Source organism: Suncus etruscus, chromosome 2 (assembly GCF_024139225.1).
Source record: "Suncus etruscus isolate mSunEtr1 chromosome 2, mSunEtr1.pri.cur, whole genome shotgun sequence".
Classification (NCBI taxonomy): Eukaryota; Metazoa; Chordata; class Mammalia; order Eulipotyphla; family Soricidae; genus Suncus; species Suncus etruscus.
Genome location: NC_064849.1, coordinates 118,666,941 through 118,694,787, shown reverse-complemented (window position 1 = coordinate 118,694,787; position 27,847 = coordinate 118,666,941). Strand labels below are relative to the sequence as shown.

General features: G+C 33.5%; 1 long non-coding RNA gene across 1 annotated transcript in view; it reads left to right on the top strand.

Annotated features, from left to right (window-relative positions):
- Positions 1–534: 534 nt before the first annotated feature.
- LOC126001557 (uncharacterized) overlaps positions 535–27,847 on the top strand; it is a 344,243-nt gene continuing 316,930 nt past the window's right edge. Inside the window, exon 1 of the long non-coding RNA XR_007492876.1 lies at positions 535–581. This is a non-coding gene — a long non-coding RNA (uncharacterized LOC126001557). The remainder of the gene's footprint in view (positions 582–27,847) is intronic.

Sequence of the window (27,847 nt, the reverse complement as noted above, 5' to 3'; positions counted from 1 at the left end):
CTTGCCTTTTTTACTATTTTACTGGAAAAATTTTAATCTTCTACATTGAATATGATATTAGCTGTGATATATCATTGCTTATGGATTTATTATGTTGATGTTGAAACATAAAGCCCAATTATGTCAACTTATATTGAATATATTATATATAATAAACTATTTTAGAATAATAATAACATTATCATCAAAAGCTTGATCTTTTTACAGCCCTGACCATATTTTATTGGGTTTTTTTGGTTTGTTTTTGGGGGGAGCACACCCGGTGACACTCAGGGATTACTCTGAGTCAGGGATTACTCCTGACATATTTTATGTTTTTATATTATAATTTATCTTTTAATTTTATCCTAAAAGCATAGTTATTTTATATGTTTGTCTTTTTGTTGTTATACTATAGGAAGGTAATTAATATTGAAACATACAGTCTAAATTTGATTATAGAATTACTGTTACCAATTTTTTTCATATTTGTTTTTTTCTGATTTTTGGTATCTTTTCATTTCAGCTTGAAGAATTCCTTTTAGCATTTTTAATAATGCAGTTCTGCTAGTGATGAACTCTGTCAGCTATTATTTGTTTTGGTGAGTCTTTTTCTTTCCTTCATTTATGAAGAAAACCTCTGTTGAATAGAGTACTGTTTGGCAGTTATTTTGTTTCAGCAATTTTAATATAGTATTTTACTATCTCCTGGCTTGCAAGGTTTCTGCTGAGGGTGCTATGGGAATTCCCTTGCGTGGGGTGTATTTGTTTGATTTTATTATTGTTGTTTTAAAAATGCTCTTTGTCTTTACTTTAAGACAATTTTATTATAATATGTCTCAGAGGAGATTGTTTTGAATTGAAGAGGGACTCTGCAGATAATTAATTTAAATGACCAAATCACTCCTCAGTTTGAGTTATCCCAGTCATTATTTCTTTAAATAATCTTTCTGATATTTTTTCCCTTCAATTTCTTCTCCTTCTTGGACCATAAGGAATAGTGAGAATTGAACCCAGGTTAACTGCATGTAAGACAAGTGCATTACCCATTGTAGTATCTCTCTGGCCTATAGAAAATTCTTATCTAAATATGTTGATGATATCATTATGTAATTCAAACTAGAAAATTATAATAATTTTTGGTAGGTATTTAAAATTTTTTTTTGCAACTCTGCTTGTTTTCTTTTTTTGTTCACTAGCCTTTAAAGTTAGTATAGCCGAAGAGATAGCGCAGCGGTAGGGCATTTGCCTTGCAAGCGGCCGACCCAAGACCAATAGTGGTTCGAATCCTGGCATTCCATATGTCCCCCATAGCCGCCAGGAGTGATTTCTGAGCAGAGAGCCAGGAGTAATCCCTGAGCGCCGCCAAGTGTGACCCCCCCAAAAAAAAAGTTAGGTATAATGTTTAGTTATATAATCATAATTTCCCCCCTGGAGTAATCTGATTCTTCTTCCTAAGCTTAAGAAAGTTTTCTTGGGGCCGGGAAGGTGGCGCTAGAGATAAGGTGTCTGCCTTGTAAGCGCTACCAAGGAACGGACCGCGGTTCGATCCCCCGGCGTCCCATATGGTCCCCCCAAGCCAGGGGCGATTTCTGAGCACATAGCCAGGAGTAACCCCTGAGCATCAAACGGGTGTGGCCCAAAAACCAAAAAAAAAAAAAAAAAAAAAAGAAAGTTTTCTTATTGTATTGTATTTATTTATTGTATTTCTTATTTTATTGGTTATTATTACTGTTCAATCCCACTGGCATCCAATAGAAAATCTCATTACCTGTAAATTATGCTCTAGTTTCTATTTTTTCCTCCTCTGTCATTTACTACTTTTTCCCTATCAACTTTATGTAACATTTAAGCAATGCTTAGATCTGTCACTGTCAGTATTAACTCATTCTTCTATTTGTATTTTTTTTTTAGTAAACTTTCTTTAAAAAAATGCCATTTTTTCTTTTTTATTTCATCTTATTTTCTTTTAACTTGCTTGGTATAATACCTATTTTCTCTTGTTTTCTTTCTAAAAGTTTATATATGTTTGTTCAAAAGTTAGGTATCAAATTATTTTTCTGTTGTTTTCTTTTGGGTTCTGTGATAAAAGTTTTTGGATACTCACTCTAAATTTTTTAACACTACTCTTTTTCCCTTATTCAATTCTTAAATTTCTTTCTTTCAACTTTAATACTATAAGATCTATATGCATATATAAAATATGTAAATATTCACACAGGCAGGATGGATTTTTATTATTCCATTGGATTTTCTACTGTAATGATGATGTATACATCAATGTCTACATTGTAGCTAAGGAAAGACATTGTTTCTAGTTCATTTTTTATTTTTTGAGTCTTATCTATGATAGCTCTCCTCAGGTAAAGTTCAGTATTTTTATTCAATTCCCATTGCCTAAAACTTTAAAACACTAAGAAGATAAATAGTTTATATGATACCTGTATTTTTAGAAAAATCAATGTTATGCCTATTCCCATTTCTCCTTTCTTCTACACTTCATTCACAAAAGGTCCTGCTCAAGCATTCTAAATGTTTTATAATTTACACACCAAGCATTCTCTCTACTCTCTGTTCTTTTCACTCCCAAAGAAAATTGAATAGTGAGAGAAATTATTTGTTATAGAAGGTAATCCCACAACATCTCGCCAGTTCTATGTTTCAACTGTGTAGCCTTCTTTTTTTGATAAAGAAAAGGATATAATAATAGTTAACTATGTGCCTCAGTCAAATAATTTATTTGATTATCATAATGTGATGTTTTTTACATTATTTTAAAATTATAAAGAGTTTTATTCATATATCGTGGACTTTACATAATATAGGTTTTATTAACCATGGGCTTTGAAAGTAATGAACATTTTTATAGCTATTTACATTATGTTTAAAATAAAATTCTTATTTTTTTTTATAAAAAATGAAGTGAAAGTTGGTATGCAATGAAATCTAAATTATTATTTTTTATAAAAAATGAAGTGAAAGTTGGTATGCAATGAAACTAAAGTTTCTTTATGGTTTTTAAATTTAGAATTTAAAAGGTGTCTTTTCAGATAATGGAACCAGTTGTCAGTTTGGCTTTAAAGTTTATCCTTTGTGTTTAGAGTGACAAGCTAAAAGAGCAGCATTAAAAGATGAGAGCCAAGAAAGTGCTCCTTGGGGAAAACTATGAGATACCTGGGACCTAACCCGAGTCTGTCTGGGTCAGCTGCATCCAAGGCAAACAGCCTATCGCTGTGCCATCCTCCTGGTCCCAATTCAATATAATCTTCTTTGTTTGTTTGTTTGTTTGTTTGTTGTTTTTTATTGTTTTTGTTTAAAAAATAAAAGATGAGAGTCTCTAAGTTCTTCCATGTATAAACAAATTTCTTGACTTCATTTATTCTAATGGCTGCATATTATTCCATTATGTAGATGTGTCACAGTTTCCCTAGACATTCATCTGTTCTTGGGTGATTGGTTTCTTTCCAAATCCTAGCTATTGTAAACAGTGCTGCAACAAGCATAGGAATGCAGAGGGTTTTACAGTGTTTTGCTGAGTAAAATGAGTCAGAGGGAGAAGAATAGACATAGAATAATATCAGTCATTTGTGGTATGTAAGAAAAATAAAAGATAGTATGGTAATACTAGTTCATGGTAAGAAGCTAGTCATAAAGGGCAGTGAGTGCAGTGAAACAATGCAATATGACAATAATATTGATCAGTTTCAACTGATCACTCTGGACAAGAACTGGGTACTGAAAGGTAATAAAGTGACATGCATTGTTGTATCCCTTAATTAATAATAGTTCAAATCACACTGTCAAAAAACAAAGAGAAGATGAGAGAGAAAGAATAAAAGAATGATACATAAACACAGAGACAGACAGACAGACAGACAGACAAACAGACAGACAGAGAGTAAAGCAAAATGACTGTCCAGAGAAAGGCAGGGGTGGGTGGAAGGAAAACTGGGAACATTGGTGGCAGGAAAAGTATACTTATGAATTAAAGTATTATGTGACACAAATTACTTATATACCCCTTAATTTTACCCTAAAAACTGGGAAAACTTAGTGACTTGAGAATAAGCCAAGGTGGAAAATGCAGCAGCTACTGGTAAATTTCAAAAATAAAAATATATACCCAAAACAATTACAATAATTGAGGAATCAGTAGGTTGAATGTTTTTAAATGTTTATTGCTAAAGAAAAACTGTAAACTAGCAGTACCTTTAAAACTTTAAAGTGCAGAAAATCGTAGCTTGACAGGTAATCAAGCTAAATCACCAAGGTTAAAATACTTCAAAACTGGATTCCTCCTGCTCATCACCTGTATGTCCAAACAGAGCTTCAGTTGTATCTGATGTGAGGGTATCAGCATAGACATTATCATCATCACTGAGTTCACAGATATCATCATCACTGCTGTCGGTCTCATACAAAGCGCAGAATATTGGTTAAATAGTTCAGTGGCATACAGTTCAGTTCAGCCACTTACCTCTTCAGCTCAGCCACGACTTGTGGACTGAGCTGAAGCACCGCCTCCTCCAGCAGACCGAAGAAGACAGCTGGAGACTAAGTGCATTTGATTTGGTGCGAATCAAATAACCTGTATGATCTGAATTTAAACCGAGTTAGGGGTTTTCAGCACAAAATTATACTCGAGTATATACGCTAAATTTTGAACAGTTTTTTAAACCACTGTGTTTAAATAGAGTAATTATTAAAAAAATAAGAGCCAGAAGATATTTGAATTGAAAAGCTGTCTGGAGACTGAGAAAATTAGAATTTGGATATTATTTAGATATTCTGTCCTAATTAGTTAATTTTTAATTTTACTTTTGTTTAGAGTCAAGACAATGCTGTAGTTGTTATTTCTTTGCTTTGGGGGAAGAGTACCTCAAAAGATTAAGTTAGTGAAAGAGATCTAAATGTTCAATCTATGTGAATGTTAAAATGTAAAGGAATTGCTGTTTAAAGTGCATTTGGATCCATTATAATAAATACCAAATATCTTCAATAGAGAGATGATCATATTTTGATAAAACATACTAGAGAGGAGGAATTTCCTTTACTGTCATTAACTTGCAAAGGTAATACAGATAGTGGAAAATCAGATCATCTGTAAATATAATATTATTTGTTGGGTATATTAATGTTAAGACATACTTAAATATTTACATTAATTAAAGAGATAAAACAATTCAAAATTTCTTAATAGATACAAAGTAGTAAGGGTGATAAAGTGTTAAGAACACAAGGGAAAGTTGAAGATTGGAGTAGGAGATAAATCTAATAATAGTGGAATCTCAAAATAGTGGAGATACTGTTTTTATTTGACAGTATAATTGCATTTCTAAAATTGTCATCTAATTATTAATATATATTAATTATTGTTGCAAAAATTTTAAGTTATGAATTCTTACATAATTTTAATATTTTTTCAAAATGAGAGTTCAGGGGAATATTTTTATTTGAAATTCCTAAGTATGGAGTTTCGTTTCATTTTGGAATAATAAAAAGTCTTTTCTTGAATATGTGGTCCCCTCTGTACCTATCTTATTACTTAGTAGTCTTGGTCTTGGTACCTCCCTTATTTCCCCATCTAACTGGGAGGCAGGACTAGATAGTTCAAGTTATGTGGTTTTATTTGAAGAAGAGAAAAGTAATAAACTGGGGTAAAAGTCTAATACGCCGAAAATGGGCGGAATCCTTCTAGAGGCTCTCATCATCGGTTTGAGAGACGAAGGAGAAAAAGAAGGTGAAACACCCCAACAGTACAAAAAGAAGTGTCAAATATCCAGTGAGCACTCCAGTGATAACGATAGGCACCACAAAAAAAAGCCATGGTCTTGAGTTATAAAACATGGCAAAGCACATAAAGAAAGAAAAGAAAAAAAAAGAAAAGAAAAGAAAAGAAAGAAAAGAAAAGAAAAGAAGAAGAAAAAATATAAATATAAATGGGGACAACAACTTCAATAACCATACCAAAACAAAGAAATAGACAAAAAGTAGATATATGGGAGGTAGGACGAACACGGAGGTGTAGTGAGGACAAATTGGTGATGGGAACCACCCTGATTTTATGTAAATATGTACCTATAATATTATTGTCAAGAATATGTAAACCATATGTAAAAATTATATTAAAAAATAAACAAAATAAAAAATAAAAAGTCTTTTCTTTATGACAATATAGGTGGATAACTTCTCTGTGTTTTTTTTTTTATTAAGTAAATGCATTCATGTTACTTGAATGGTAAAAATAAACAAAAGACATTAAAGAAAATAACACATTTAAAGTAAATAAGTTTTCTGAACCTTTTGAGTTGAGAATTTGACATTTATTTTATTGGTAGCTGTGGTATTATGAAAGATTAAAAACAATTACAGAATCTGTGTTGAAATAAAGGATTCATAATTTTTATTTGAGTAGAGTAATGATCTGGAACCAATAACAAAAAGAATTTAATAAACTAAATAAGTTATCCTGAATGTACATTGAACTCACAGAAAATCCTACTCCACAACTGTTAATTACATTCATGAAAATGAGTCATTTATAATTGGAGTGGGCTTCACATTTGGAATATTTTTAAACTTGAAAGATGTTTCTGCTTTGGAGATGCTAAATTAGCATTCTTGAAGCTATATTTTGTTAACATTTCCAAAATAAAATATTAATATCAGCATTTTTATGTAAGGGACATATGTAATATCAGTATTATGTAATAATTCTTTGATTTCCTATATAATGGTGAATTTGCTAACTCTTAGTTATAGACTAATATAAGCAATTTATTATAAATTGTACTCAATAATTGAAATCTCACTTTATTGTACAATTGTAGGTTGATAATAGAAAATAATTTAGGAGGAGATCACCATTTTGGTGATGAAGTTGGCATGCTTTCCAGATACATAACACATTTGGATGCTAGTACACTGTGGTTATTCATTTTCTCTAACTGCTTATTTTTCTTTCACAACATTTTAAAGTTTTTAGAAAAGGTGACTTTCTGTTTCTCTCATGATGAATCTAATGATTCTTCTTTTTCCATGCTTTCATTTCTTTTTATTTTGCTTAGGAATCCTATTTATAAATTCCTGTCACAAAATTGTGACTTTCATAGGATACAAATTATCACCTTTAATTTAAAATATTTGCATCATGAAAATACTTAATCAGAGAAAGTTATGTTGGTGAAAGAGTGAAATTGGCTGTATTCAGAACTTACTCCTCCTGCCTCTGTGCTCAGGGATCACTCCTGGTGGTGTATGGAGGTTCAAATGCAGTGCTGGGGATTGAATCATTGTCTGACTCATGCAAGGCAAACTCTTTACTATCTTTCTGGTCCCAGTAGAAAAATATTTAGAAACCATGCATATATATCTTTTATCAATCTACAAAGTTAAATGACTATGTAAATTCTCCATCTCCTTTACTTGGATATGAATTTAAAGAGATTGGAAAGCATTTTTCACATTGTACAGTTTAGATAGGAAGATGATTCTTTTAAAATATGATCAATTTATTAAATTGTGCTACATTGAAAAGTTCTTGTGACACTTGTTAGACATTTTGTCCTTAAAATTGTGATTTATTGTTAAAGCCAAGTTTTGCTGAGTCATTTTAAAGATAATAGACCTCATTAGACTTGAGAACAATACTTTAGCTAAAACTCTTAGGAATCACAAACTATAGAGCTAAAGGTTAGTCTGTTATTGTTCTTTGCCATTTCCTCTTCTCCAGGAGCTTTTAAAACAGAGTATTATAGTTCCTGGTAAGAATGGTGCATAAAATAAATGGTCTGAGCTTCTTATTTGGCAAAGAGGAATAAATGAATATTGGAAATAGGAAAGTGAAACTGCTACTGAAAGTACACAAGTCTCCACTCAGGGAGGAGCCCAAATATCTTTTGATGGAATTAAACTATAACATCCTGCCTCATCAGCTGATTCAGATTATTATAAAGGCTCTCAAGTTGAAATAATTTTGAACACAGGGATATTAAGCAATGTCTGTACATGTTTTTGGCTTTGACAATGAGGGAAGGTAGGGATCAATTCTGCTTCTGAAATTTCTGGAGTGCACAAAACCTCTACCTCAGCAGTAACTCTTTGTAAGTGTATTTAATAAAGCTGTCTTTAAATGAAGCTAAGCCCCAAACAATACGATGACCAGATGTTATAATCAACATCGTTCTTTTTTTTTGGGGGGGGGAGCCACACCCTATGGCGCTCAGAGGTTACTCTTGGCTCTGCGCTCAGAAATTGTTCCTGACTTAGAGGACCATATGGGATTCTGGGGATCAAACCCTCTCCTGTCATGGGTCAGCCACGTGCAAGGCAAATGTCCTACCACTGTGCTACCCTTCCAGTTCCCCCAACATCATTCTTAAATGCAAAATGCTGCTTTTTCTCTTAAATTTCCAGCTAGGTAAGAATATTATTTCTAGTTTACATATATTGACTTTATGATAAAACTGTATTATTTTGTGGCTACAATAATAAAAAAAAAAGCACTGCATTTTGCTAAAAAATGAAATACTATCTTTTCTCATACTTTTACTTCAAATTTTGCTGGAAGTCCAAGCCAGTGCAATTAGGCAAAAGAATTAAAGATGTAATTTTTTTTTGTTTTCCCTATGTTTTAATTCAAATATGTATTTTTTAAAGAAATAAAGTCATTTTTTCAAGGATGAAGTAGCTTATACAATATAATCAGATGGAATAATTCTAATAAATGTGTCTTGATCTAATCAGTGAGGTGTTTCACTAAGTCAATAAATATTCAGTTATATATCAATATTTTTTTAAATTGTATTTTATTTTATTAAAACCATTGTGATTTACAAAGTCCTTCATACTTGGGTTTCAGATATACAATGAATCAGAGCCAATCCCACACCATTGTCAATCTCCTCCTCTGATGTTCCCAGAATGCATCCAATGATACCACCCTAGTCTCACAGTTTTCCAGTATGATAGACCCATTTTAAGTTTAAATTTTTTAAATTTGAGTCTCTTGATTTTCATTGTTGTTCACTTTGGCTGGATATTTAGTTCTGTCCTTTTTATCTCCATCAATGCACCTATGTCTACTTGGCCCCTGACTTCTATCCTCTTATATTTGTGTTTATTAATACTTTTAATGAGAAATTGGAAAATAAATAATATAATTTAATTTATATTAATTTCAAAATATAAAGTATTTAGAAATAAATTTAATGAAGTATTTGCATAGTCTTTAGATAAAAAACTACAAAACATTACTGAGGGGAATTAAGGAAGTGTTTAATGGAGATAAACTTCATGTTTATGAAAAATTGCCTTTATAACTCTTCAGAGTATGTTTGTTTGGGGAACCCTAAAGTGGTTAGAGTGCGTGTCTAGTATACATTCAACCAGGTCAGTCCTGAAGCCACAGGTCCCTTGAAATTTATGGAAGTGGAGCTTTGGAGGTAATGTAAACTGGCAAGGTGGTCTAGGTCTTAAGACTCTTGCCATGAACCACTGTGAACCACTGGCCTGATTGGCTGACTCACTTGGTTGTCCCTGAACCTCTGAGCACTGATTTGGGAACATTCTTCCAATAATCAATGAAAGGTCATGAATGTTTCATAGAATTAAGTAAAATTAAGTTAAATTAAATTGTACTTGTTTGAAAGAGCGCTGTAAGATTCTTAAAAAATACTGCATGGTAAGAAATTATTTTAGGGCCTGGAGAGATAGCCCAGCGGTGTTTGCCTTGCAAGCAGCCGATCCAGGACCAAAGGTGGTTGGTTCGAATTCTGGTGTCCCATATGGTCCCCCATGCCTGCCAGGAGCTATTTCTGAGCAGACAGCCAGGAGTAACCCCTGAGCAATGCTGGGTGTGGCCCAAAAACAAAAAAAAAATTATTTTAAGTTGTTTCAAATGCATATTACTTTGTCTAAAGTTTACAAATTAAAGTATAGGCATAACTATATAGAAAAAAAGTTTGTCTTTGACACAACAAATTTACCATAGCTATAAATAATATTTGATATTATGAAAATGTCTTTCAGTTTTGTTTTAAGTGACTTGTTTGTGTGATGTAAAGTTACTTAACTCCTCTCAAGATTCTCATGATCCTTCCACTATTAAAGCAAAATTTATCTAGCCCAAAATATTTGGTTTTGTATCTATAGAGTTGAAATACTGAAAAATGTATTCTTTTTATGTTTTTCATAAAATATATTCCTTTACAGAAAAGTGATGTTAACATGTAATTTTCCTGTATATTTATAGACATGGATTTAAATACATATATGCCCACTTGAACAGAGATTGACATCTTACCTAAAATAAACTACTGAATTATGCTTTTCTATAAATGTTTTCCTCAGTAGCTAAAATGTCTGTATAACATGCCTATATAACAGAAATAAATCATAGTTTAGTTAACTATTCTCTATTGATGGACACTTTGTATTATATAAGAGTTTTCAGAAAACATCTGTGTGCATGCATTTCTTTTGCATTCTGAATTACTTAGAATAGATTACCAGCTGTGAAATTGCCAGGTCAAAGTTCTTCACAAATTGCTTTCCAAAAAATAAAATAGTTTCACTGTATTCCGTCAATTAAGACAGAAAATGTTTGTTACATTGCCCTTGTCTCATATTTGCATATTTTAATTTTTGCTTTCTATAGATGGAATATCATTGTTTGGATTTCTTCGGTGACTAATATGATTTCAATGTAAAAAATTCTTTAGAATGATTGTTAAGTTTTTATGAGTTTGTCATGATTAATATTATTTTTGTTTTAAGAAGTTTATTATTCTATCAAATTGTAGAAAATAATTTTTACGATTCTGATTCTAATTCAAAGGATTAAACTTTTATAAAAAATCAAACATCTTTGGGCAATTAATAGTTTGTACAAAAATCTCTACACAGATGGAATCTCATGTTATTTGTATAGTAGATATTCTTTATCATCTGCTATTAATCTGTGGAATAGTTAGGTTTGGGAATACCACTGTTCTCAAACTCAGGTAAAGGAAGGCATCCCTGAAAATTTCCAGGCCTGAAATCAATATTAACCATCTCCAATGAAGGTTGGCCATGTCAAGATGATTTGTGATCATGTCAAGATGTGAGAACAGTGCTTTGGTCATTGCTCCTAAGGATTCTTCTCTCTGCACACACAGGTGGTGTTAAGCTGCAGGAATGTTCTATGCATGATGCCCTACCATTAATTGTTTTATAAACCACAATGCCTAAAATAAAAAATTTAAAGATATGCTGCCTTTTGAAATAACAGGAAGCATAGTAAGCATTTTACCAGTTTTTGATGCTATCTCATAACCTTTAAAGATACTACAGAATATTTTGCATATTAGGAAATACTATCCTTAATATTTCTTCTCTTATAGCATAACTTACTGTTTGTCTATTTCTATTTGTGCTTTATTGTTATTTTTAAAATGAAAAAATTGGGGAAAATATTTAGAAATTACATCAATTACTTAACTCTTGTCTTTGTATGCTCCCATTACTTATTCTTTATATTTTTCCATATGAATATATAGCTTTGGTCAATTATAAATTGGTTTACTTTAATGAATCATTAGTAATCTTCTACTCGAACTTTTTTCTTGTTAATCATTAGTAATTCTCTACTCAAACTTATTTCTTGTTAAGTGTATCATTGTTTTGTATTTTGGACCCATCTAGAGCTTCTTGGGGCTACTCCTTATTCTGAGGTCATGAACTTTATGTGGTGCCAGGGATCAACTCAAAGCGTCAGTTGCATGCCAGGCAAAAGCTATAATTTTTGTATTTTTTTCTTTGAACTCATAATTTATCAATTTTCCTTGGTTATTTATTAATTTTCCTTTCTACTGCTTTTATCCTTTAGATATTCTGAATATGTATCAAACTTTATTGTTTTATAATTGATCATAATCTGCTTCTACATTTGTTGCTCATTTATGCTTTGTGCATTCTGTTTATTCTGATTGCTATTTGGACTTCTCTATTTTAATTCTTCTTATTCCACTCTATTATTGGGCACCTACCATGTCCTACTTAATTGACAGATCATCTGAAAAAAGACATTTTGTTTTGTATGTCTGTTATTTTATTATTTCCACTATCTAGAAACAAATTACAGCATGTATGAGATGGAAAAATATAGATCTTGGGGTCAGAACAATAATACAGCTGTAAGGCGTTTGCCTTGCACGCTGCCAACACAGGATGGATCCCGTTTGAGATCCTGGCATCCCATATGGTCCCCCAAGCCTGCCAGGAGCGACTTCTGAGTGTAGAACCAGGAGTAACCCCTGAGCACCACTGGGTGTGAACCAAAAACCTAAAACAAACAAGCAAAAATATCTTAGAAATTCTCTCCAAACCTACATTGAGACATGTTTTCTCATATTTGCTATATAATAATAATATATTATCAAGGTACCTTCTCTAGACCCAGAACAATTCAGAGCTTTGGTAAGGGTATTGGAACTTTGTACCTCAAAAACACAAAAATCTAGCAATATTGTAATCATATAACCTAAATTGTGAAACAAGCAAAAGAAATAACAACAAAGTCCTCAAAATTCTGTTATATACTAACCCAGTATAGCAACTTAGGGAAAATTACTTCAGTAGCATGAGATTAAAAGATGTACTGCCAAAATTGTGATGTTTCTAAAGTGACATTTTTGGACCAGACTGGTAACACTGATCTGGCACTATTTAGCTAGGATTTCCCATTTACTCTTCTGGCCATACATTTTTTGTTAAAATAGAATAACTATTATATTCAGGTTCCATCTTGTATGAAACAGACATTTTTTCTCCTGCAATGCAGTAAGTATTACCATACTCTCCATGGTAATTTGCATTTTAATTGAATTGTGAACATTTAACCAAGAATGGCCCAATAGGAGATCCTATTACAGCATAGCAAATGAGTTAAGAAAAGATATTTTTGATGCTATTTTAGCTGCTAAGGAAAGTTTTGTCCTACAGGGGGGTGAGGAAAGAGCTAAATAATCTCCAAAGAAGACCTTCTGCTTTGAGACTATGATGAGAAGAGCAAGTCAGGAAAAGAGAAATTAGAAATGACAGATGGTGAGAGATTGTAATGATTTATAGGATCACCCAAATTGTTTGAAAATTGGGCCAGAGATTTTTCTTTTTACCAGTTTGGACAAAATGCCATGCTAATTTTGACTTTCCATAGATGCATGAAATATAATTTTACTGGATATGGCATTCTGTTGTGTTTTTTTTTGAATCTTCAAGAAGGTTTAGAAACTGCCTAGATTGCACTTGGTCAGTCTAATTTCTAGCAGCTGATACATTTTAATGTTATTCACTATTTCTTTTAAACCCCTTTGGGTGAAGACATAAAAGTCTATGACTGACTTTTAGGTAATTTGCAATAAAAATAGCATTTTAGTGAAAAAAAATAGCAATATTTTCAATTAATAATAAGATGTTGGGAAGGATTTTAATGAACATAATAGCTGTTGGTTCATATACAATAATGCCTGTCTCTTTTATGTTTTCTCTTGGGCGAATCAGCAGTTTTAGCTTTTTGAGAAAATTAGCCATGTATAATATAATTTATGGAATGATTCTTAGAAATAAGAAGCACATATGATGGCATTATCTAGTAAATATAAAATGCTTCAGTTCAAACATTCATATTCTGCTGTGATCCTCAATGTTCTGCAATTATAGTCATGGTTTCCAAAATATAACCTATTTGACATGTAATTGAAACTCACAAAACTGAGTTATGCATTCTTAAAAACAGTGAATGTTTCTTGTAAATAAGAAATTAGAAAATTAAAATATTTAAAATATCAGTTATAGACAATGAGTATAACTTGCATTTTAAAAAGTAAACTTTAGGGGCTGGAGAGGTGGCGCTAGAGGTAAGGTGTCTGCCTTGCAAGCGCTAGCCAGGGAAGGACCACGGTTCAATCCCCCAGCATCCCATATGGTCCCCCTCCACAAGCCAGGGGCAATTTCTGAGCGTTTAGCCAGGAGTAACCAACCCCTGAGCATCAAATAGATGTGGCCCAGAAAAACAAAAACAAAAAAATTAAACTTTACTAAGAGTTAAGTATTAAACTTTCTAACTATATAAACTTTGCCTGTAAACATCCTTTAGGATTTTTTATTTAAAATGTAACTGCTTTCGGAGAACTTCTTCTGCAGATGTTTTACTAATTAATCATTTTTCAGACTATACTTCCTTCATTGTGTGTGTGAAAATCTGTGAATTTAATGCACAATCTTTTTTATTGCCCATAATCATTCAATATGTATAGATATGAAGAAAGGGAATTTGAATTTTAGGGTTATATGATATATGATATGCATATTTGTTATCCAGGAATTCCCTACCCAGAAGTTAAAGGAAAGATCACAAGTATGTGGTGATTTAGAACTGCCCCTCATTTTGGGTTAAATGATTATTTGCGATATTACATAAATTAAGATCTTTCAATATATGTCACCCTCCAATTCAAAGGGAAAATGAACCAGGGGAAAATAATTCTTGGTGGTTTAAGGGGAAATAATACATTGAATAGATTATTTTAGGGCAATCCTGTGTCATTAAACCTTGAGCAAAATAACATATTGTTAGAGGAGTCTAAAGGGTTTGTTTGAATTAATATCTCTGTTCCATTGAAGTCTCTGAATTAATCTCAGAAATATTTCACTTAATAAAAAATTTCTTCTATTTTCACCTATAATATCTATATATTACTGTGATATCAATAGATAGATGCCTCCTTAGTATACTGAGGATAATGTAAGATTATTCTTAGCATAATGTAAGATGCTTCTTCTAGGATGATAGGTGCAGAGGCACAAATAGCAATAATCAAAAGAACACTGAAAGTGTGTATCAAATGAATAAACTATATAATGAATAGATTAAAAAGTTAGCATTTAAAATTTTTAGAAATTTAAAAAATAAACATTAAGAAAAAAGAGGAAGAGAAAAAAATACTTCTGAGAATGGAGACCTGAAGATTAGGTACTTCTCTAAGAAAGAAGTGGCAGGGACAGAAGGGACAGGAGGGACAGAGGGCAGGGTTTTTTGCTTTGTATGTAGCAAACCCTATGGTCTCCTAAGCACCAGCAGGAGTAAGCTCTGAGCACCAGGTGTGGCCCCAAACAGAATAAAAAAGAAGTGACCTTTGTCCTAAGTGAGATATTATAATGTGAATGTGTGAATAAAGAACAATGAAGGAAGGAATTGTGTTCCATTCTGGATTGAGAGATTTTTTTTCTTGTTAATGTTTTCTTTCTACATTTATTACTTCCTCTTTTCTAGATTCTAAACTTAAACTTAATGCTAAGAACACAGGATAAATAGAAATGCAGTCTTGCTTTTGAAGACCATTCACATGCACGAATGTTTGTGTGTGAATCGTGCGTGTGTGTGTGTGTGTGTGTGTGTGTGTGTGTGTGTGTGTGTGTGTGTGTGTGTGTGTGTGTGTGTGTGCAATAGTTATGCAGGGCTAGGAGTGACCAGAAACCTGACAGGGCAACATTATCTTTTTCACAGTAAACCAGGATCAGAAGGATTTATTCTCAATCAAATTGAAATTATGTGAGCCTTATATCCCCATAGAGGATGTGTTTTGTTCGTAGCAATTTGTGTTTTGTGTTTTGTACTAAAGATACTTAAATATTTATCTTTGCTCTGGATCTTAAGTTTTAGAAGTCACAGAATTTGTATTCCTTTATCTACCTAGAAAAGTATTGTACACATAGAAGACATTAAAGAGTTGGAATATAATTATTTGTTATAGCTTGGAAAAATAAAACATGTTATAGAAGACTTGATTCTGAGGTAGGTTGTCATTTCTGCACATTTTCAGTCTCATGAGATTATTATTTAAAAGATTTTAATTACCGTATACTAAGAATGAGATTATGACAGTAACTGTTTTGTTTAAGTCACCATTCAGCCTTAGTACTCTTTTTTTTTTTTTGAACTGTAAAGATGTTTTGCTGATATTTAAGTTCTCAGGTCTTTCTATTTCTTACTAACAGAAAAGAAAAGCTGAGAATTACAAATCATTGTGTGTATTTTTTAAAGTGCCTGTTAAAAAGTTAGCTTTTACTATGATTTCATACTCAATTGAAGTTCATTTATGTCTACCTGACACTAAGTCAATATTTTGAGATTGTTTAGGAGGATTCTTATTTTTCTCAGTTGTAAACTCAATTACTTTTCAAATGATTTTATAGCTAGCAGTAAATGGTCCATGAAATATATGAATGGAAACAAGGGCAAACATTTCATGCTTAAATAGGTATCATGGTAGTCTGTGTAATGGACTAGCATTTCAAAAATAACCCTTGACAAATCATTTAGTGGTTCCCTGATATAATGCCATGCTTTTTATAGAGATATTATTGCAGGTGTTCTAATGTTCATCTTATCATACTTGTATTATGTTTATTTTTATTTCATATTATTAAGTGACTGTTTTTATTTATCTTTTAATATGAATGTTTGTAAAGATTTGAATATAAGTAAAAAAACCAATGACTCATTTCATTTTTGTCATGAATGTCTTTGAAAATGCTTTTATTATTTAAAATGGTTACTTATATATTTATAATCTTAGATATTTATAATTGCTGCTCCTAGATTATGGAAATGTTAAGACCATATAGCTTTTTCCAGGGTATATATAAATATTTGTGGCTACAGAAAAGGTTGATTTAATTATTTTTAAATAGTTTCTTATGACACATTAATACTTATTATATTTTATACTGTAATTATTTTTCGTGGCAAAAATTGAAACCATGTTTGAATTCAGGATGAAAAGATTGAGTAAAAGCATTAAATTGACACCATACTCCTGATGTTTACTAGTTCAAATGTCTTCATTTATGCTAGCTTTATCTTTAACGTTCTATATTTGATCAGAGAAATAAAAAACATTCTGTCCTTTTCATATGTTCACTCTGAGACTTTTTCAAACCTTGGTGTCTTGTGATTGTGTTTAAACAATTCTGCAAATATGCAAAACCAGTCATATGTTATGTTGACCTCTATTTATAAGAACCATTCACTTAACAAAGTTTGTACAAATGGACCTGAATGGAACTCACAAGGTAATTTCTATAGCAACCTATCCTTGATGACCTTGGGCAGTTAAGTGTACCACATTACACTGAAAATTTGTGTTACAAGAAATTGGGGCCTTTCAGGTCTGAAAAACTTCAAAAACTCTTTGTTTTTACTTAAATAGTTTGTATTCACATACAGTCTTTCCTCAAGGGAAGTTTTTTCTCTCTAGTTCCTTCGCTGCTGAATTGATTTTATGAAACTTCATTTTCTTAAACTCACAGAAATTATTGCTTCATTCTTAATAATTTTTATTATATCTTTATTTTTGTTAAGATTTTCTAGGAGAAATTTATGCAGCTTACCTTTTGATATTTGAAAATAAGTGGGCCTTTGAAAAATCATAAGCTTAAGAAGTGATAGAAGAATACCTCTTATTCCATTTACTTTAATCATCTAAGTACAGTGACTGCACCTCAATATTTCTATCATGAAATCTGCATACTAATGCCTAGTAAGCAATTTAAGATTGGCCTTTTGAATGCCTGTTTAATTCAGATCCCCTATTAGCAGTATACATTAATATACATTTATCAAAAGTTCCCAAAATATCGATGGTTATTATTTAACTATATGATATTAATTAATTGTTTCATAATATAATAAAGGGGCCGGAGAGATAGCATGGAGGTAAGGCATTTGCCTTGCATGCAGAAGGTCAGTGGTTCAAATTCTGGCATCCCATATGGTCTCCCGAGCCTGCCAGGAATGATTTCTGAGCATAGAGCCAGGAGGAACCCCTGAGCACTGCTGGGTGTGACCCCCCCAAAAAAAGTGTCAATATTATAATGTTTATATAAAACAAAAAATATATGTTGTCAATTGATGAAAGAAAAAGTGCCATTATAGAAGATTGGGAAAATGTGAATTATTCAAATCTTAGGATGATTCTTAACTCAAATTGCTTCCTAAGTGTGGCCAACCAAGTCAATTGAGTTGCCTACATGTAAGTTATGTTTTTTTTTCTCTTGTACTGTATCATTGACTTCCATTTAAAACATTTTAAAGTAGCATTACTTATTATGTTTTTCTGAGAAACTGACCAACAAATTTATTCTGAATAAGTCAAATAAGAGAATTTCAATGAAGAAGATAAATTAAAAAATATATGTGGTAGTAGTGATGATGTGTGTATGTGTAGAATAAAAGAATAAAGTTCTTGGGGCCGGAGAGATAGCATAGAGGTAAGGCATTTGCCTTTCATGCAGAATACGGTGGTTCGAATCCCGGCATCCCATATGGTCCCCCATGCCCGCCAGGGGCAATTTCTGAGCATAGAGCCAGGAGTAACCTCTGAGCACTGCCGGGTGTGACCCAAAAAAACAAAAACAAAAAAAAGAATAAGGTTCTTATATAGATTTTTATGATTCTAAAGGTGTAGAGGCACCTTCAGGTAAAACTGTGCTTTCCTGAAGAAACTTTCTTTGTCATCGATTTATCTTTGCAAGTATAAGAGCAGTGGCATCAATGACCAAAGCCTCTTTTCTTAAGTTGTTCTGGAGAAATACCTGTAAGTCTCTTTTTTATGACATAAACACATGCCAAAGTAAATCACCAGTCATTCTAAATCTTCAATCAAGTGCAAATCATACTGTTAATCCTCATGTACTGCATCTATATTTTAATCAAAGCTTCAACAAAGTGCTAGCTTGTGTTATGCATGAAAACCCTATACTTAGTATTATGAAGTACCAAAAATTAAAAATAAAAAAGTTTCTCTAAAACGTATTATTTTGTGGAAGTTTCTATTGAAGTAAGTAAGAGATCCTCAAAGACCCTAATCCAGAGGATAACTCTATTTTGAGGGATCTTATAATAGTATAAATAGAAACTATTTTGAATTTACCTTTACCTGCCCTATAGTCCTCATGTGGTGTGCCACTTCTCCCTAGCTGCCTGAATCAGGAAACTCCAGTGTCACCCACCTCTCAAACTCAAAACCTACAGAAATAAAGGAATTCACATGCTTTGGTAGACAGGGTAACTCATTGTGCCAAATAATTGAACTCAAATAGTACCTAAACCCCCATTGATGAGGAACTTAAAGCAATTTTTTATGCACTGGCCATGGAAATAAAGCAATTTTTGGAAGAATAATTCAAAGAAATTAAAGAGGAACAAGAACTAACCCAGCAGGCCAGTGAGCATCATCCTCTGTTCTCCTGGTGTGTTCTGGACTGAGTACATTTCCCCCAACAGATGATCAGAAGGAAATGAGCCCCAGGATGATGACAGAGAAAATTTATTTTATTCCAACAATGTTGATACAGGAAAAGAGGAATGCACATAATGCAGTATGGCATAGCAGTATGGCATAGCATAGGGACATAAAAGAAGGATAATCAGGAGGAGTTGATACACCAGTGAAAAGATAGGTATAAACATTGAGGCTTGAGGGCCAGAGTGATGGCACAGTTTGTAGAGCATTTGCCTTGAATGAGGCCAACCCGAGTTTGATCTCCAGCATTCCACATGGTCCCCTGAGCATGCCAGGATAAATTTCTGAACACAGAGCCAGATGTAACCCCTGAGCACTTCCAGGTGTTGCCCCCAAACAAAACAAAAAATAACTTTGGGGGCTATGAATGTCTCATTAGAGCAACACAGTGGACATTGAAATTAATCTGTAATCTCCCTTAACCAGAATTCTCTGTGAGAGAGAAGGGACAGTTTGTGTTAAGACTGAGAATAACTAAATATTCATCATGGGGATATGGTACCCCTCTTTCTACTGTCTTTCCCCATCTCTGATGTTTCTGAAGCATTCATACCAAGGAAAATCCCCAAGACATTTGTGCTCTTTGAGATTCTGTCTGCGAGGTTTTGGGAAAAGTCTAATCTAACAGAAATTATTCAGGGTCTTCCAGAGTCTATATATACAAATGAAATTGAAAGAGTTAAAAATATAGTAGTCTCAAACTATCAGAACTTATGGGTCACAGCAAAAGCAGTACTGAGAGGAAAATTTATAGCGTTGCAAGCACACAACAGGAAGGAAGAAGGGGCCTACGTGAATAGCAGCGCATAGAATTAGAAGGTGCTCAACAAAAGGGCCCAAAAATAGGGAGAAAGAAGGAAATAACAAAGCTGAGAGCAGAAATCAATGAAGTGGAAACCCAAAAACAATCCGAAAGATCAACAAAAGCAGAAGTTGGTTCTTCAAAAAAATAAACAAGATTGATAGACCACTGGCAAAACTAACAAAGAAAGAGAGAGACAGAAACTTGATAACTCGTATTAGGAATGAAAAAGGAGAGATCACTGCTGATATGGCAGAGATTCAAATGGTACTCAGAAACTACTTTGAGAAACTGTATGCCACTAAAATTGAGAACCTGGAAGAAATGGATAAATTCTTGGACTCTTATGGTCTTCCACAGTTGAATGAAGAGGATGTAACATATCTAAACAACCCCATCACTATTGATGAAATTAAAATGGTAATGAAATGTCTGCCCAAAAACAAAAGCCCAGGCTCAGATGGATTTTCTAATGAATTCTTGCAAACTTTCCAAGAGGAACTACTACCAATCCTGGCAAGACTCTTTCATAAAATTGATAAAACGGGAACACTTCCAAATAGTTTTTATGAAGCCAACATCACCTTGATACCTAAACCAGACAGAGATGCTATGAAAAAAAGAAAATTACAGAGCAATATCGCTGATGAATGCAGATGCAAAAATCCTTAACAAAATCCTGGCAAATAGGATTCAATGCCACATTAAGAAGATCATCCACAAAGAGAAGACAAGATAAACAGTGGGTAGAATCGACACGGTAAAAGAATATTTAGAAAGAGTTATAGTTGTTAAAGAAAATACACATAAAATATTCAAAACACATATGGGTCTATTTTATGTCTTTTGAAATAGTTGGGGTTGGTAAATCAAATGCACGACTTTGGTCTGCAATTAGAACTGTGTAGTATTGAAGTTTAAAAGGGTAAATGTGAGGTACTGATGTTTGGGGGTGGGAGAGTTAAGGAGTAATAATGAGCTTTGTAGGGGTGAGCGAAAGGGCAGAATGTTGAGGCAGGAGGTCGGTCTTGGTGCCTAACAAATTAAAGAACTGAGGGTAAAGAGGGTTAATAAAGGGGAAGATAACAAATCCGGATTGGGAGATGAGGGAGTAGAAGGGGCTCTGTCCAATAAGGAATTTTAGTGGAAGAGTCCCTCAGTTTAATGCTTATGATTGAACCATATCATGGGGATTGTTGGACTTGTTGTTATGGCCCCCATATGTGCCGATAATGCCACGTGGCATTGTTCCTGGTTTGCATAGGCACATTAAAATGGGAAAATACTATACATACAAATAAGTTCTTATCTAGTAGAGATTGGAACACACAAATCTTGTAGTGCAATGGGACCTTACACCCTGATATATTGACCTGGCACAGGCCTCAGAAGAGTGGGCATCCTCCATTCACCCTTGAACCAGGGAAGCTATCTACAAAACATCCAAGGTTTTTTATAACAACGCCTGGAAGCAATTCTCTACCTGGGAAGACACTACCAGGGCTCTGACATCAACCTGCTCAAAAGAGTCTTCCCTTAACACTTAGAAGACTTGACAACAACGACCTGCTTACAGGACAGGGTTCTCTGCATTGCCCTTTAATTGTGAGGTGAAATGAGAGAACACTCTGCACCATCCTGATTGCAATATAGGATATGCAGACTCCAGGATCTTTAATACATAAACATGATACCAACAACAGAGACTGTGTGAAAAATAAAAGTGTATTGGCACTACAGACAATGACCTGGATTGGACAAACTAGTTTGCCTGGAGTCTAGAGTTGGTCTTTTGCCAGGAAACTTCAGGGGTATGGTCTCCTTGTATTTAGGCCAAGGCTTTTCCTTTCCATGTCCCTCATATTTTGGTGGGCTTATGCAAACAATAATTGCCACTCTAACACCATTTTTACTATGCTCCTTTGACTCTAATCCTTAAGAAAAACAACCCACTTAAACTTTTGAGGTTAACTTAAACTAATATGCATGTGCATGTAAATGTGAAAAAGTACTTTGCCTTCAATGTTTAAGGAGTTACATAAGTTTTATGTCTTTAGATTGTTTTGTGTGCTGCTAAGCAATATTATTTACTACAATCTGGGGACTTGAGGGACAAAGTAATTGTACATGGGTTCTGTTTTATTTTTCTTAATGTTATTTGGCTGAAAATTCAAAGTTAAGATATCAGCAATGGGACTACTGAGAATTCTGTTTATGGGTGATTGTCCTTCCACAGTAACTTTACCTTGTCCTCTTTCTTTGTATCTTTGTTCTCATAATTAAAAATAAAAAAAAGAAGATCATCCACTATTATCAAATAGGTTTCATCCCAGGAATGCAAGGTTGGTTTAACATCCGAAAATCTATCAACATAATACACAACATCAACAACAAGAAAAATAGAAATCACTTGATCATATCAATAGATGTAGAGAAAGCATTTGATAAGGTCCAATACCCATTCTTGATCAAAACTCTCTGCAAGATGGGAATGAAAGGAACCTTTCTCAATATAGTTAAGGCCATCTACCATAAGCCAGTGGCAAATATTACCCTCAATGGAGAAAAACTAAAAGCCTTCTCTCTAAATTCTGGCACAAGGCAAGGCTGTCCTCTCTCACCACGCCTATTCAACATAGCACTGGAAGTACTTGCTATAGCGATTAGGCAAGAAAAAGATATCAAGGGAATCCAGATAGGAAAGGAAGAAGTCAAGCTCTCACTGTTTGCAGATGACATGATACTCTACGTAGAAAACCCTAAGGACTGTACCAAAAAGCTTCTAGAAACAATAGACTCATAAAGCAAGGTGGCAGGCTACAAAATTAAAACACAAAAATCAATGGCCTTTCTATACAACAATAGTAATAAGGAAGAAATGGACATTAAGAAAACAACCCCATTCACAATAGTGCCACACAAAGTCAAATATCTTGGAATCAACTTGACTAAAAATGAGAAGGAACTATATAAAGAAAAGTATAAAACTCTGCTCCAAGAAATAAAAGAGGACATGCAGAAATGGAAGCACATACCCTGCTCATGGATTGGCAGGATTAACATCATTAAAATGGCAATACTCCCCAAGGCATTATACAGATTTAATGCTATCCCTCTAAAGATACCCATGACATTCTTCAAAGAAGTGGATCAGGCACTTTTGAAATTCATTTGGAATAATAAACACCCTAGAATAGCTAAAGCAATCATTGGGAAAAAGAATATGGAAGGCATTACTTTCCCAACTTTAAACTTTGCTACAAAGCAATAGTTATCAAAACATCATGGTATTGGAATAAAGACAGGCCCTCAGATCAGTGGAATAGACTTGAATACTCAGAGAATGTTCCCCACACATACAATCACCTAATTTTTGATAAAGGAGCAAGAAATCCTAAATGGAGCAAAAAAAAAGCCTCTTTAACAAGTGGTGTTGGCACAACTGGCTAGCCACTTGCAAAAAATTGAACTTAGACCCTCAGCTAACATCATGTATGAAGGTAAAATCCAAATGGATTAAAGACCTCGATATCAGACCTGAAACCATAAGATATATAGAACAATACGTAGGCAAAACACTCCAGGACATTGAGACTAAAGGCATCTTCAAGGAGGAAACTGCACTCTCCAAGCAAATGAAATCAGAGATTAACAGATGGGAATATATTAAGCTGAGAAGAAGCTTCTGCACTCAAAGGATATAACGCTTAGGATACAAGAGTGCCCCACTGAGTGGGAGAAACGATTCACCCAATTCCCATCAGATAAGGGGCTAATCTCCAAAATATACAAGGCACTGACAGAACTTTACAAGGAAAAAACATCTAATCCCATCAAAAAATGGGGATAAGAAATGAACAGACACTTTGACAAAGAAGAAATACAAAAGGCCAAAAGACACATCAAAAAATGCTCCACATCACTAATCGTAGGGAGATGCAAATCAAAACAACTATGAGGTACCACCTTACACCGCAGAGATTGGCACACATCACAATAAGCAGTGTTGGTGGGGATGTGGAGAGAAAGGAACTCTCATCCACTGCTGGTGGGAATGCCGTCTAGTTCAACCTTTATGGAAAGCGATATGGAGATTCCTCCAAAAATTGGAAATCAAGCTCCCATACGATCCAGCTATACCACTCCTAGGAATATACCCTAGGAACACAAAAATACAATACACCTATATTCTTTGCAGCACTATTTACCATAGCAAGACTCTGGGAACAACCAAGATGCCCTTCAACAGATGAATGGCTAAAGAAACTGTGGTACATATACACAATGGAATATTATGCAGCTGTCAGGAGAGATGAAGTCATGAAATTTTCCTATACATGGATGTACATGGAATCTATTATGCTGAGTGAAATGAGTCAGAGATAGAGAAAAATGCAGAATGGTCTCACTCATTTATGAGTTTTAAGAAAAGACATTCTTGAATTAATAATTTTCAGACACAAAAGAGAGAAGGGCTGGAGGTTACAGCTCACCTTATGAAGCTCACCACAAACAGTGATAAGTTTAGTTAGAGAAATAACTACAATTTGAACTATCTTAATAATGAGAATGTATAAGGGAAATAGAAAGCCTGTCTAGAGTACAGGCGGTGGTTGAGTAGGGAGGAGGGAGATTTGGGACATTGGTGATGGGAATGTTGCACTGGTGATGGGTGGTATTCTTTACATGACTGAAACCCAAACACAATCATATATGTAATCAAGGTGTTTAAATAAAATATAACAAAAATATAGTAGTTTGCCCTAGCAATAGAAATAAACATGCAGAGGATTGTATCAATGATATTGAAGAAAAAATACTTTCCCCAAGACAACAGAAAAAAGATTAATTAATGGAGGATAATGTCATATTTGTGATAGTTAATAGCAAGAGGAACAATCTTTGAATCATAAAATATAAGAAGTATAGCAAAAAGGGAAAGAATGAATGGCAGAAAAATAATCACTGAGAACTTTCCTGGGTGAGAGAGGTTCTTGTCCAGATTCAAGAGGACCAAGAGTATGGAACAAAAATAAACAAAACAACAGCAAGGCACATGGTAATCAAATAGTAAAATCAAAATTGAAATACACACTACTTCAAGTAAGAGAGAAAAAAATCCTTAAATATAATGGACACAACATCATAATAGCAACAGACCTTCTATTTGACCTTCCAAGAAAGAAAAGGGTAGAATGACATATTCAAAGTATAGTTAAAACTAAATTCCATCCTAGAGTTTTTTTATCTTGTGAAACTATCATTTAATCTTGAGGGGTGATAAGAAACTTTTCAGGCAAACAAGAACACAACTAAACGTTACTACAAAGCAATAGTTATCAAAACATCATGGTATTGGAATAAAGACAGGCCCTCAGATCAATGGAATAACTTGAATACTCAGAGAATGTTCCCCAGACATACAATCACCTAATTTTTGATAAAGGAGCAAGAAATCCTAAATGGAGCAAAGAAAGCCTCTTTAACAAGTGGTGTTGGCACAACTGGCTAGGAATTATGGCAATATCCCTAAAAAATACTCTTGAAAAAACATCTAGGTTCTACATACATACACACAGACATACATACAGCCCTATATATTAATAATCTCTTCCAATTTAAATGTACGAATTCCCCTATAAATAGGCATAAAGTAGATGGATGAATCAAGAAAGAAAATCAATACATCTTCTGCATATAGGAAACACATCTAAACCTAAAGGATAAATACAGATTTAGAGTGAAAGAATGAAAAACAATTATAAAAGCAATGGAATGTTTTTTTTTTTAAAGCTGGGGCAGCCATACTTAAATTAGATTGAATAGCATTCAATATAAAGAGGTAATTAGCGACAGTGATGGACACTACATATTGTTTAAGGGAAAATAGATCAAGAAATACAATTATCATTTATGCACTGGACTTGAAGGCTGAGCAAAGTTCATAAAGCTTCTGCTAACAAGCTTAAAGAAACACATTGACAAAAGCACAATAGTAATGGGAAATTTTAACCTTTCACCACTAGATAGATCAAGCAGGTGTAATATAAATAAAGAGACAAAAGCCCTAAATAAGGTGCTAAAAAAGACTTGTATTAGATATATTAAGACTTTTACTCACTCAAAATAAGAATACACGTTCTTATCAGGTGATATGAAGTATTTTCCAGAGCATAACTATAATATACATAAATTTACAATTATAAAAGTTGTACAAGTGCCATGAAAGTAGAAAGTAAACAAAAATATGGGGGAATTTTTCAAAATGTGGAAACTGAACAAAAACAGATAAACAGCAAATGCAAAGAGAAACTTAAGAAATAAATTAAAATCTAGTGATAATGAAGATACAAGTTCTCAGAATGACATAAGTGATTAAGCAAATGCTGAACTATAGGGAAAATTTATAACATTTTGGGTCTATGTTAGAATGAAGAAAAAGCTCAAACCTACAACTAAGTATACATCTCAAAAATCTGGAGAGGAAACTGTAACAAATCCAAAAGTTAGTAGAAGGAGGGAAATGTTTAAAAACAAGAATATAGGGGGCCAGAAAGATAGCACAGCTGGAGAGCATTTGCCTTGCACATGGCCTACTGGTCCAGACCCTGGACACAGCATCCGATATGGTCCCCTGAGCCTGCCAATAGCTATTTCTGAGCACAGAGCCAGAAGTAATTCCTGAATACTGTTGGGTGTGGCCCCCCAAGTAAATAAGTGAATAAATAAATATTGAACAAAAAACAAGAATATAAATCAACAGCATAAAAATCAAGAAAGAAATGCAAAGAATTAATAAAACCAGAAGTTATTTTATAGAATAAACAAGATAGATAAAACTTAAGGCAGACTTATGAGAAAAAAAGAGAAAGCTTTTTATAAACCAGAGCAGAGTTGAAAAGTGAGAAATTACAATAAACTCTTCAGTAACTAAAAATATTAGAGGTTATTATGTATACCTTGATGATTGATCTTAAACTGGAGAACCTAGAAGAAATGAAGTAATTGCTAAGTGCTACTGGGTATGGCTCAATTTCCCCCTCAAAAAAAAATGAGGAAGAAAAGTAATTGGTTAAGGGATCGCTTGGGCTTCAGTTCTATTGGGTCTGTGAGAAATGGTATAGCTATATATCAAGAGCACAGACTTAGCAACACTGGAAACAAGAAATCTAAACTGAAATAACCTAATTTTAATATTGCTACTGAGGTGGTAGGAGAGAGGTTGGGTAGGTGGGGAAGGAAGTGGGGAATGACAAATTATGGGAGCACTGATGATGGAACTGGACACTGGTGATGAAAATGGTATTGAAATTCTATATGCCTAAAGCTCATTATCAAAAACTTTGTAAGCCATGCTCCTTTTTTTTCCTTTTTTTTGGGGGGGGCACACCCAATTAGGCTCAGGGGTTACTCCTCGCTATGTGCTCAGAAATCGCTCCTGGCTTGAGGGACCATATGGGACACCAGGGATCAAACTATGGTAGTACTGGCAAGGCAGATGCCTTACCACTCTGCACCACCACTCTGGTCCTTAAGTCATGGTTCTTAAATAAAATTTTTTAAAATAAAGTGATGATTAAGGTACACACAAAAAAGAAACTATCTTGTATTCCATTATGATATGAATTTTATTATCAACTAACTAAATTTTCTTGAAATTAGATAATAATCATATTAATAGCTTTTGTAGAGTAGCAACTGAATCGGAGTAATTAGATTA